Source organism: Aphelocoma coerulescens, chromosome 8 (assembly GCF_041296385.1).
Source record: "Aphelocoma coerulescens isolate FSJ_1873_10779 chromosome 8, UR_Acoe_1.0, whole genome shotgun sequence".
Lineage (NCBI taxonomy): Eukaryota > Metazoa > Chordata > Aves > Passeriformes > Corvidae > Aphelocoma > Aphelocoma coerulescens.
In genome coordinates, this window is record NC_091022.1 from 22,338,246 (window position 1) to 22,350,372 (window position 12,127).

At 41.8% G+C, this 12,127-nt stretch overlaps 1 protein-coding gene across 7 annotated transcripts in view; it reads left to right on the forward strand.

The window, feature by feature from the left end:
• PTPRF (protein tyrosine phosphatase receptor type F) overlaps positions 1 to 12,127 on the forward strand; it is a 380,389-nt gene that overhangs the window by 109,862 nt on the left and 258,400 nt on the right. The window contains exon 1 of one of the 7 annotated variants that reach the window (XM_069023155.1): positions 3,785 to 3,856. The exons of the other annotated variants lie outside the window; for them this stretch is intronic. The gene's annotated coding sequence lies outside the window, so the exon portion shown is untranslated. Of the gene's footprint in view, positions 1 to 3,784; positions 3,857 to 12,127 lie in introns of those variants that run through there. 7 annotated transcript variants of the gene reach the window in all.

Sequence of the window (12,127 nt, forward strand, 5' to 3'; positions counted from 1 at the left end):
TCTTGGGGTCTTGTGAGAGGGCAGAGTAGTGCATCCCTTCCATGTCCTGATGTCTGTACTGGGCATCAGTCTGGATTCCTCCCATACTCAATCCAGATTTGCTCCAGTCAAACAGGATTTGGGCTCAGGATAGTGGTAATTGCATGAAATGTCATGTGCCTGGGCTTCTGAGAGGCTGGGCTAATAATCCAGACTGGTCTTCTGACTTGGGGCACTGTGAGTCTGAACTGGAGGGCTGTGCAACAAGCACAGTTATCTTTGGCCATGTGGATCACGGCAGCACTACCCTCGGCTTCCCCGTCATAAAACAGCAACTCATGAACCCAAGGTTTCCGTCTGTGTGGATCTGAGATGGAGTGATTGGGGTGTGGATGTTTCTGGCCTTGGTGAGTTTTTGGGAGAATGGTCTGATTTTTCTGAGGAGGGAGCCACGTGGTTCAGGGAAGATCAGGCTGGTGTGTGACTGGGCGCATGGTTTGTTTCCCTCTCCGAGGTTTCTTTGTTTCTGTTTAGTATTCTGTGTGCTGTGCTGAGACCTGGGTCTTGTTTAATCAGTTTGGTTCTGATTGCTTCCTTGTATCCATGGGTCTCATCTTGAATTTGGTGTTTTGCATTACAAATCCGCTCTCCAGAGATGGACGGGATATATAGCTCCATCTGCCACATCCAGTTTTAGCCCTTTTTCACAGGGCCCTGTTAACAGGTGACATGCACAGTCCAATGAGATTCCAGCTAATTGCTGGTGTGTAATTAGGAAGATGAGTGCTGACTGGACCCTCTTCTGCAAAATGGAGGAACTGCTGCAGGGATGGGGAGTACTGGCAGGACCTCCTGGTGCAGCTCCTGGGCTCGCTCTGTCCTGAAGCCTGCCTTGGCATTGCAGGGTGAGATGAGGCACAGGAGCTGGATTATTTCTCCTTGCATGCCAGCTTCTAAATGCCAGAGGAGACACAGGGAAGCAGATGTCTCATTTTTGTTCTCTTTTGTTTTGTGACATTTGGATGACAGTGTTCTTGAAATGGTCATTTATGCTATTACTGCTGTGAGAAAGAGGTTAGTCTAAAATCAGTATGTGGAAGTGCTAATAAATACGGTGTTTATGCACCATCAGTGGATAGATGACTATTTTGATTTTTTATCTCATTGTTCTGCTAGAGAAAAACCTCTTGTTGCTACAGGATTATAAGAGAGAATATGTATATTTTTAGTCTTTTCTTAAGGTAGAAAAACTAGAATTCAAACGGTTTGCAGCCTTTCTCTCCAAAGTGGTGGTATAAATTGTTGCACTGAAAACTAAAGGTTTAGTGGAATTTTAAGATTAAAATTAGTCCAGAAAATGTTTGCAGGTTAATTTTGTTTTTATAGAAGCCTGGTAACTGAAGTCAGCATCTGTGTTTTCAAGATAGCAGTATTTGCTCTTCAGAATTTCATAGTGGATTTCGTTTGTTTATTTTTCTTGTTTTTAAAATCTGTTTTTGCGAAATAGTGTCAGGGAGGTAGAGTATTACCACTTTATAGTTGGGGAGTGCAAGGTGCAGAGATGAAGGCACTTAACAAGGCTGTGAAAATCCTTGCACTTGGAGGCAAGGAGCTCTAGATCTGCCTGGCTTCTGGGAAAACAGCCACTCTGCCCTGCTGCATCAGATGGAAAAGCAAAGCACAACAGGGAGCTGTTGTTGGAGATTTTCAAAAGAAAATTGCAATGGGTTCAGCATAAAATATGTGCATGGTGTCGTTTTTATAGAAATATGCTTATATAGATGCAAAAGACACACAAATGATGAGTGAATACATATGTGCATCATGTTTAGAAGTCCTTTGGAAAGAAGCTCTTAGCAGGTCTCTCTTGGAGTCAAGTAAAAGAAGTGAGATCTGCTGGTTGAATAAAACCTGGGGAGTCACACCAGCTGAGGCCTCAGTCTCAGTGCAGAGGAAGCTTAACAAGATCTCATGCACTGGCCCATCTCTGCTTTTAGGGAGCCTTTCCTGAGATTTTATAACCCTGTGCTGCTGTCTCATAGCATAGACAAAATCTGGTCATCCAGTCTGGGAAGGCCCTAGGGAAGGAGCTTGTGAACCGTATTTTGAGTGCAGTGAGTTAGTTTGTATCATCTACCTTTAGGTATGCGTTTTCTTTTGTATACTTGATGACTTGGACAGCTGAAACTAAAAGCTCCCCTTGAAACAATACATTGAGAGATGAAAGTTTTGAACAAGGGCTCTGGCAGGTAGTTCTGAAACACAAGTGTAGTTTAAAGCTGTTCTAAAACAGCTGTAATGACAGTACTATCATATATTGCTGTCAGAGAAAAACACAATTTCTTCCTCTGTGGGGAGAGGGAAGTAGCTGGTTAACAGCTACAAACTTAGCTCCCGAGATTTACCTCTTAAGATGAAGTGCTAAGGAAAAATGTGAGGCTTTCTTATCAAATAGGTATTGTTAGCAGTATGTTACTTGCTTTGCTGCCAGGGTTAATGAGGTGACTGGAGGCCAAGTAAATGTAATGTATTCATAGGTAATGGTATTAAAAATGAAGCCTGAAAAGGCTGGCTGGCAGCCAGTCTGGGATCCCCCCATTTGTCACCATTCCACTTTGAGATAAGCTGTGAAGAGGAGCTTCTGTGAGAAATGGGAGGTGAGGCAAAAATGTTTAAAGTTGTAGCTTACTATTTAATTTCTAATCGCCACCAGGAGTGCTGGTGCCTGCTTGGTAGTTTATTAGCTAGTGTACTGTAAAGTTGTTTCAGAACAGGCAGCTGTGATCTGTCAGAGTTGCACTTACCACTCACTTCCCACGTCTCATGGAAGCTGATGTCTAACTTGACCCACTATTTCTGCTGATCTTGAGTTGTGTATAACACATCTCAGCAGAAAGACAAATTTATCATAAAATTGGATATGAAGTCTTACATAGCAGCCTGGTGCAAAACCTAGGTGGGGTGAATTTTATTAGTGTTCATATCCATAAAAGTTAATTTTAGAGATTGTAAAGGATGAGAACACCACTGTAGTGGATTTATGGTGTTTCATGAAAAAGATGCCTGCATCTAGAAACCATGATGTTAGAGTGTGGCTTTTAAATTATTACTTATGCTGTTTTGCTATCCCCCTCATTTATGAGGTGATGCTTTGTGTTTTTAATGTATGTTTTCGTTTTGATTCATTCTAGTTTCACGGCTATGGCCTTAAGTAATCGTTCTGAATAAAGCAAATCTGTTTTGGTTACGTCAGCAGGGCATTTAATGTCCACTCAACTGCTAATCATTCTTCAATTTGTGCAATTAGAATAAAGCTTGGGTCATAAGTGGTAGAAATATGAGCAGGTCTGATGCTGCTATGCTCTTGTCTGCTCTTAGTTTATGTGCTACAGAAGTGATTCTAGTCTGCTCCTGAGCCAGGGTGTATTTACTTCAGCTTAATTAAGCACCAGCCCTCCCAGTGCTTTGCCTCCTAGTGCAGTCAGTGATCTTGATTCATTGGTTGGTCTGGAAGAAGATAACAACCATGGCATAAAGGATGGGGTGTTTTTTCTTGCTGGTATGTGCTCATCACTGCTAAGTGCTTCCATTGATTACAGCAGCACGAACACATCTGAAAACAACACGGTTGGTGGTTTCCAGGAATGCTTGTGCTACCTTTTACCAAGCCCTTGCCTTGTTGCTTGAGGACTTTATTTTGAAACAGAAGAGGAAATGTCAGGCAAACATGTGCTAATGCTTGTTGTAATTGCTGTTTGGAGGGGCTATGTGATGACTCCCCACGGTGATTTCCCAGCTGTACATACTGAGCATCCCTAGCAAGCAGGCTCTGGTTGCTCTTGGGGTGCACTGGAACCAGTCTGGAGAAGCAGAGCAGGTACAGGCACAACTGGGGTAGTTGGGTGGGTGAATGGAGACTGTGCTGCAGTGGTTGTACATGTGTTGTGTCATGTCATGTTAGCCTGAACTTTCAAATGGCAGGTGAAAAGCTTCAGCTAATGCTCCTTTAATAATTAATTGATGTGAACAGGCACATCTTTGAGCCATTTTCATTTTATATGGTATGATAGACTTTTGATTAATTACCCTAGCTTGTAGAGTTGTAATAGATTAGTGTCTTACTTAAGGGAAGGAAAGGCTGTACTTTCCTTGTCATTGACCAGGCTCTAATGGATCAGGCAGGCTGAAGTGCATGCACCCTCACAGGCACACAGATCCCCTGCCATGCCACATGAGAAATGTCAGTCTCTCTTGAGTGCATCTGTTTACCTTGTTATGTGTTTGGACTGGACACACCACCATAGGCACTGCTGGAATAGAAATTAATTCTTGTAAAGGGCCAGTAAGCTAATTTAGGCCCCTTCTTTCTTAATCAACTTGGCTACCTCATGTTGTGCCTAATTGAGATTACAAATTGCATCCTCTCAACTGTCTTGGAATACACTTGAGCGTGAGGAAATGCGTGAGGAACGATAGCAAAGGGAGAGGAAATGTGGATGTAGGCAGTGATGTATGGGACCTCTGGGGCTAGACCTACTGGCAGTCAAATTGCCCATGTCGGCTTCCTGATTAGGCTGGTTGCCTTGATTAGGGCAGGGCATGCTCTCAACAAGGTCTTAAATGCTGCTGCAAAACGGCTTGGTTCTGCACCTGTTTAATCTAAGTAAGAACGGTGTGTTTTTATTGAATTTAGTATGAAAATGAATGATACAGTGGCCTCTAGGGCACTCTTGTAATACAATTTTGTATATAAAAATGGTTTTTCTCTTCCCCGTGTTTTTGTGAATGGACAGAGTAAAGACTGCCTTTTTCAAACTAGTGTTGAACTGGGAGTGTTTGCAGTTTGATCTTGTGGCTCCATCCATCTCCATTTCCCTTAGATACTATTAGTCTGAGATAACTTGGCACTGCTTGGCAACCTTTCATCTCCAGCACACGTACAGCTGTCCCCAAGATGCAGCCATTGCTCTGAAAACACAGTGGAGTCAGAAAAAAAGCTTGAAAGTGCTTATTAATGGTTCCTTGGTTGTTTTGTAAATGGTGTCCCCCACAGGCAGGGTAAGAGAGCCCAGGAGTAACGGAGGTGCTCTCAGCAGGGGTTGTATCAAGCACATCACAAGGATTTTCTAGTAGCACCATGCTGGAGCTGGTCTGGTTCTGGCCACTGTTGTTTCTCACTGTTCTTCAGCTGTGTTAGCTGAGATGAAAGGGTTTGTTATCTGATACTTTCTCCAGAAGTTAATAAACGTAAAGGACATTTTGCATTCTCTCTGCCCCCTAGATTCAATTGCTGTGTGTGGAATGGTTCAGAAGACTTTGTGTAGTTCAGGATTCAAAGGCACTTGAATAAACTCAGAGTTTAATAAACAAAAGATGGATGAGATGGTTCACTGTTTTTCCCTGCACATTTGCCTAAGGCTTTCAGCTGTCCAGAAAAATGACAAACTACATCAAACAGAAACAGTTATTGGTAGCAGGGTGTTTTTTTTTAATATTTCATTTCAAGAAAGTTGCTGCTAAGGTGTTTTCTATATTTCTGATACACTATTGGCAAAAAAAAAAAGTCAAAAAATCCTATTTGAAAAAGAGTTTGAAAAGTCTGTGATGATAATCATGAATTTACAGAATGTCTCTTGATGGAAATCTTTCTATATTAATGCTAATTGGAAATGTTTTAAAGGTAACATTTAGTAATATTTTAGCACTGTCGCCTGTAGTAGGATTTTGACCTTTTCATTGCCCCTGTGAGTCTGGGTTATTAATCAGGGAAATTGCACATGAGACATGAGGAATGTCTGAGATAATTTACCAGATTCTGCAGGTCCTTTCTTGTGGACAAAAATATCTAAAACTTGGACTTCTTTGACTTGTAGAGGAGTCAAATTGCAGTAGTTGTACATGGTGTATGCTTTAACTCTCAGCTTGCTAACAGCTCAGAGATTGCTGGCTGCTCTGAAAGCTTGAAAGGATATGGGTATGTGCTGTTACAAACTTGGAGGGGTTAAGAGGGCTTGTAGTTAATCCAAAATATAAAAATGCAGCAGCAGCAGAATTGCTTCAAGCTCTTTCAAAAGTCCTTTCAAGTTAAGATGACATTGCTTTTGGTTTAATATAATGAATTCACTAAAGCAAGAAGGCACTAGCTGTTCTGCTTGTTCTCACTCTCTGGTGAGGAAAAGGGGGCTTATAGGATTCTCGTTTAGCTAAATAAAGTTTGACTTGCATGTAGTGTGATAAATTCAAGTAGAATGCTTTCAAAGATAAAGAGCCAAGTGTCTGCAGCTTTTGTGCCTCCAGTAATTTGCAAGCAGCTCTTTTGGACAGTTGATGGAAAAGGTTTTGGGGATGGTGGGCTTTCCCAGGGTACTTGATCTGTTGGAAAAAAATAATCAGCTTTGCCTGGTTCATACAAAGGACTGTTGGTAGTTATTCAGTCTTGGTCTAAACGATGGCTGCTGCCTCTGAGTCTGCTGTGCCTGTAGTTTCACTTGGCCTTCCACCTTCCTGGTGCATCCTCCCTTCAGGCAGTGTTTTGATCAGCTTTTTCTTTCCTATTTGCACAGTGGAAAAATGAAGTCCTGCTGGCTCCACTTGTAGTGCTGGTGCTGCTGGGCAGCAAAGGCTCTGGAGGAGGCTGTGGGACGAGCGCTTGCAGGTTGAGTAGTGGAGCTTGCCAGGCCCTTGAAAGGGTGCCCTCCTCCCAGCCATTGTACAGAGTCGGGATTGATTTTGTAGCTGAACACCAAACAGGACTTGGGGCACAGTCCTGCTGTGGATCCCTTCCTCGAGAAGGGGTCAGGACAGGCATGTGGCAATGGTTAAATGGCTGGCAATCAGTGGTGAACTTGGAAGTGATAGACACCGCAGTGTATCTGAAAGCTTTGTCAAATAATCAAAGGATATGGTTTTCTGTGTTTGCTGGCAGAGAAAGGTACAGAGGGATGTTTGTATTTGTGAAGTCCTGACAGTTTATTTTGGCCCTTGGGAGATCTCCTCTTGCCTTTGCTCAAGAAGGGTTCCATTTGCCAGGAATGGTTACTTTGGTTCAGCTAGCACTGAGTCTTAACTGGTTTTTAATGAACACTGTCAAGGAATAGGCATACTTTTATTTTGTATTTTTAATAGTTCTATCAAACAATGGATCAGCCTGGCTTCCTTAGGAGATGCCAAGTCGCAGGCACGCTCATTTGGACAAAGGCAGGTTGCCTTGGCTGTCTGAAGCTTGTAAGTCTTGGTGGAAGAGCAAGCCCAGAATACTTTATCACAATCTACACCACTATGACCCATCTGTTGTGAGGCTTTAGTGCTTCTGTGGGTAGGACAGAAGCACACCAGAGTGGTGAGGAATCTGCAGCACCTTAAGCAGCCTTATACTGCTGGTGTCCTTAGTGTGAGTCAGAAGGTTAATCCGTCAGGAATTATGTTGTCTGTGAGCTTGGAGGACAGAATAAGCTTTATTCTGAACAGCAGTGCTTCATGAGGGATAGCTATTCAAATTCCTTAATGTATTCTTTTTGAAAGGGCTGTACACAAGTTATTTCTCATAAACCACCTGCATGCATAAAGCACATTTTCTGTTGCCAGCATCTAGAGTTGGATGGCTGATCTAGCCCTGACAGTGCCTTGGGTACTTTGTTCTTTTGTTTAAAAAGCTGATCATTGATACTTTTCCAAATGTTTCTGTGTCTTTAATGTTAGTTCAAAATACGTAATGCATTGCTCCTGCAGACAGAGGGGATACCAGCTGCATCAGGCAAGTTCCTGTTCATCCCCTACAGTCAGGAATGGCCTGTGTTCTTCATGGAAGAGGTTTGAGATTCATTTTCATTAGAAGACACTGAAAAAGTGGTAAAGGGAAAACTAAAAGAGAGATCCATGAGTCTGTCTCAAAGCCCTTTTCAGAAACCTTCTCTACCCTCTGAAAAGAGAAAATTACCTTGTACATTGCATGTGATTTAGGCTGAGTTTTTTTCCTCACACTTCAACTCTCAAAGAACTTTTCTTTTTAAAGGATAAAATATGAAAATAAAATTTAAACCCAACCTGTCAGCAAAGGGTAATGCATTCTGAAATAAAGCCTCTGGGTTTTGAACCTTTGCTGGTTGACCCCTAAAATGCTGATAATGGGGTACTTCCCTGCTATAACTAGGTCTGGAACACTCAGTGGAAGCTTACCAGGTAGGAAGACTTGACTTATGAGCCATGGAGTAAAGAAGCAAGATGCTTCCAAGATGTTTCTGAGAGAGCATCCAGGTCGGTGGGAAATGTCCTAGAATTTTTAACATGAAACCTGTGGCTCTGTCTGCAGTATCAAACCTTTCTCCTGCTTGGAAGTGTTGGATGATTCTGCAAGATGAACGCGTTTTTTCAAGCAGCTGGTGGGCTGCTTTTACTGCAGGGCTTCTGTGTGAAGAAGAGAGACTTCGCTACGTGAGATGGGTGAGAGCACTTGATTCTACTGGACCTGCTCTGACCTTCCCCATCAGTGACACAGTGTTGGCATGTGTCACTTCACAAGAACTTACACTGGTGGTGTGTGTGGCGTGCCAGGAGCAGAGCTGCCCGCTTTCTGACAAGGATCCAGTGGTAGAGCAAGTCTTGTACTTGATGGGTATATTCCTTACACTTTCTAAAATTCAATGCTTTGATGGCAGAAATTGGGGAATGAGTGCATTCCAAGCATAGATAGACTGGCCTCCCTTCTGCAGTGTGCATACTAGCAACTCCTGCAGGACTGTCCTGACCTTGTTTATTTTGGACTTAGGCACCGTAAAATAGCTTGTTAATTGCTGCTCATTTAGAATTATAATTAGGTGTTACCAGATGAGTTCTGTAATACACAATTAAAATGTTATAAAAAATTTTGTGGCTTTTAATACTTCATTTATTGGTTAAAATTTAATTCAGAGTACACTGATTGCAAGCTCTCTGTGTATGTGCATAATTATTAAAACCCACAAGGGTAAAACCAAAGCAGGTTTGAGTGATGCAGAATCCATGCACTGCCTGGAGGTCAAGCAACCAGGGGTATGAGCTCTGGCATTGGATGACTTTGTCCTGCTTTTCTGTAGCCTGAATAAACATAGGACTGGCATGAACGTGGTGTTGTGTGCTCCTGCTGATTGGGCAAAACCACCCCTCTGCTCAGACCTGGGTCAGGTCCACTTTAATGGGCTGGGCACACATCTAGAAGTGATGGACACACAGCTGCAGACTTGGAACACACAAGCTTTCAGAGGGAATGTCATCAAAGCCACTTTGATGTATTAGTCTGCAGGTAAGAAAAAGCTTGGACATCTGGTGGCATTGCATATCCAAAAGTAAATGCTTAAAACTTGGAGCATGTTCCCCATAAGTCGCTAAGAGCTTCAGAGCCATTTTTTGTTGGCAGCTGAGGAGTTGCTGTGCTGCTGTTAATTTAATATGTTTGGATTTGATGAACAAGGTGCTGCATTTTATGTGGTTAGCCCCATGCCAGCATCAGCCACGTGGAGGAAAGAAGGGGCTGTTCCTCTTCTTGGAGCTGTACTTAACCTGGTCCTCCTTAAGCTTTCCTTTGTTTTTCATCGAGTGATGTAATGTCTTTCCCCTTTAGGATCTGTTCTGTTTTTCTGCTGGAATCTTTTTTCCCTTCAGGATTTTACATTCTGGCAACTAACAAAATTAAAATAGCTTTCCTCCTAAGTACGCTAAAACGTACATTGAATGTGATTTCAATGGCGCCAAGTATGCATTTCAGCACTCTAATGCACGAATGGATTGAAAAAACAGCTAGCAGTAATTTTCTTTCCTTAGGTTTTACTGAGTAATATCCCAAGAAGCTGCACATTATGTATTACCTCTTTATGTGTTACTCAAGGTCATGTAAAGGTGGAGGCCTGGAAGGAAAGAGTGAATGATTTCAATAGCAGAGCTCAAAGTTGCTGCAGATGGCATATTGGATGTCTTATTTTTCAAAGGTCTTTCCATCTCCTCTTGGCAGAAGTCTCCATTAGAAAAGGGCAGTTTTGTGTGAGGTACATAATTTGTTTTTTAGGTTGATCTTTTATTAGAATTCGGGTTTGTCTTGACTCAGACCATTAGCATAGGACCATTCTCCTGGTAAAGAGAATGCATAGAAGTTACAAGATCTGAGTTACATGGGAAATGCTCTCAAAGCTGGAGGAAGAGTAGCTTTTAAAGAGCAAATTATAAAAATCAAAAGGAAGCTACTGTTTTGTGGAAATAGAAGTATTGTAGTGGTGAAATTTGTTTGTTTGCCTTTTTTCCTTTGAATGCTTTACTTAAGGTTGAATTGCAAAACTTACATTTTTTAGAGCCGTAGGATGTGATGGAGGACCAAGAGGTGAAGAATATCCCGTATCTCTCTATCTGTGCTATGTGAGTGCTGTGCTGAATGTGAGAACTGATCTCTCCTCCTGCCTCTCCAGTGCAGAAATAACAAAGGCACTGGAAGTAGCTACATAACTGCCATGCACTGAATACCCTTGGTTAGCAAAGCATGCCTTTTCTAGTAGTCAGAAAATTGTTGGTTATAAAAAGCAAAGTCATACATAATCTGTGATAAATTTAGCGTGGATTTTATGGTGGATGAGGAGGGTCCGTGGGAGGTTCAGGATCACGCAAGATGCAAGAAGCAGCAAGTGCTGTGTAGGGGTGGTGATGTACCCAACTCACCTGAGAGGTAATAATGTTTACTTTGGCTTTATGTTTTGGATTTCTTTCAGGGCTGGCAAAGGCAATTATTACAGGTTCATTAAGATGTGCAGAATATTGTTAGCCTTCCCAGCTTTTCTCATCTTTCTAATCCGAAGCAGATGAGGTTGTGCATCCTTGATAGGGTGTCAGGCAGCACGGATCCACAGCCATGTGGAGCCTTCCTATCTGCTGCCTCTTAAGTGCTCAGCACTTACGTGTGGTCCCCACATAAGAATTTACTTGCAGAATGTGAGTGTGGAAGCAGATTTTGGCCTGTTTGAAAAGTCCTGGCATTTGCTTTGTGGCGTGAAAGATGGAAGATGGCTGGTCTGTCCAGAAAGTGTTGGATTTGCTGCAGCCTTGATGCAGCTGTTATCTCAGTCCCTCTGGACAGGAAACAAGTACGAAACTACTGCTTTGATCTAACAAACAAAGAAGACTTGTAAAATATATTAATTGATTTTCTCCCATCAAACGATTTTGAACACACAGCCTTAGATCTGAGTGAGACAAAATCTGATGTGTATATGTTTTATGTGTCTTACTGTACAGAATGTGATGCAAAAACCCTGAATTTAATTTTTAGCCTGAAGTGCTACTGAAGGAAGAGAAGTAGTTTGGAATAAAAAATTAGGAATAGAAATTTTTATACTAAGAGTTAAGATTGACTTGCTACCATTAATTCAGGATTTGACAATTTACAGACCTTTGGTTTCTTCATCTTCAATAAGCATTATATTACACCTAGGACTTTTTTAAATTTACATTTCTTTAATATGGCTTGGGTGCTGTGTTGTATATGCCACCTCAGAGGTGATTTTCTTTCGGTGAAGCAAAGCTAGGGGGTCTTAGTAGAAGGAAAAAATAAAAAGGAGTAATCATAAATTTAGCATCTTATTACAATAAGCTTGATTGCATCTTGGTTTCTTTAGAGGTTACAGAAACAGTTTTCATTTTCATACAGAAGGCAATTGCATGAAAGTTGTGCGTTCATAGTTCCTGCTTATTAGTTGCAGAGGGAATTTCTGGGTGCTGTCTTCAAAATGCCAAAATGCCTCCAGAGCCAGTGCACTGCAGGATGCTGGGGGCGTTCTGCATGGAGAGAACTCAGTTTAATAAATGTAATAAGTCCGTTTACCCTACTGGGCTCTGTTAACTACCTGCATATAAACTGAGCATACATAATGTTTGGGCAAAGGTTATAGAAGCAGTTTGAAGGAAAGGCTAGCTCCAGAGCACACTGAAACAGCAGCTATTCTTATTTTAGCCCTCAGTAACACACACAATAATGGGGTTCAAGCAGTATCTGTGGCTGAGACAGTAATAACAACTATGATATAATTAACTTCAAAGCCCTTTAGGAGAGAATAATTCCAAAATCTAGCATTGAAAATGTTCATAGTTTCACAAGATGAGAATTACAGGAAGTTTAATTGGATACATAAACCCT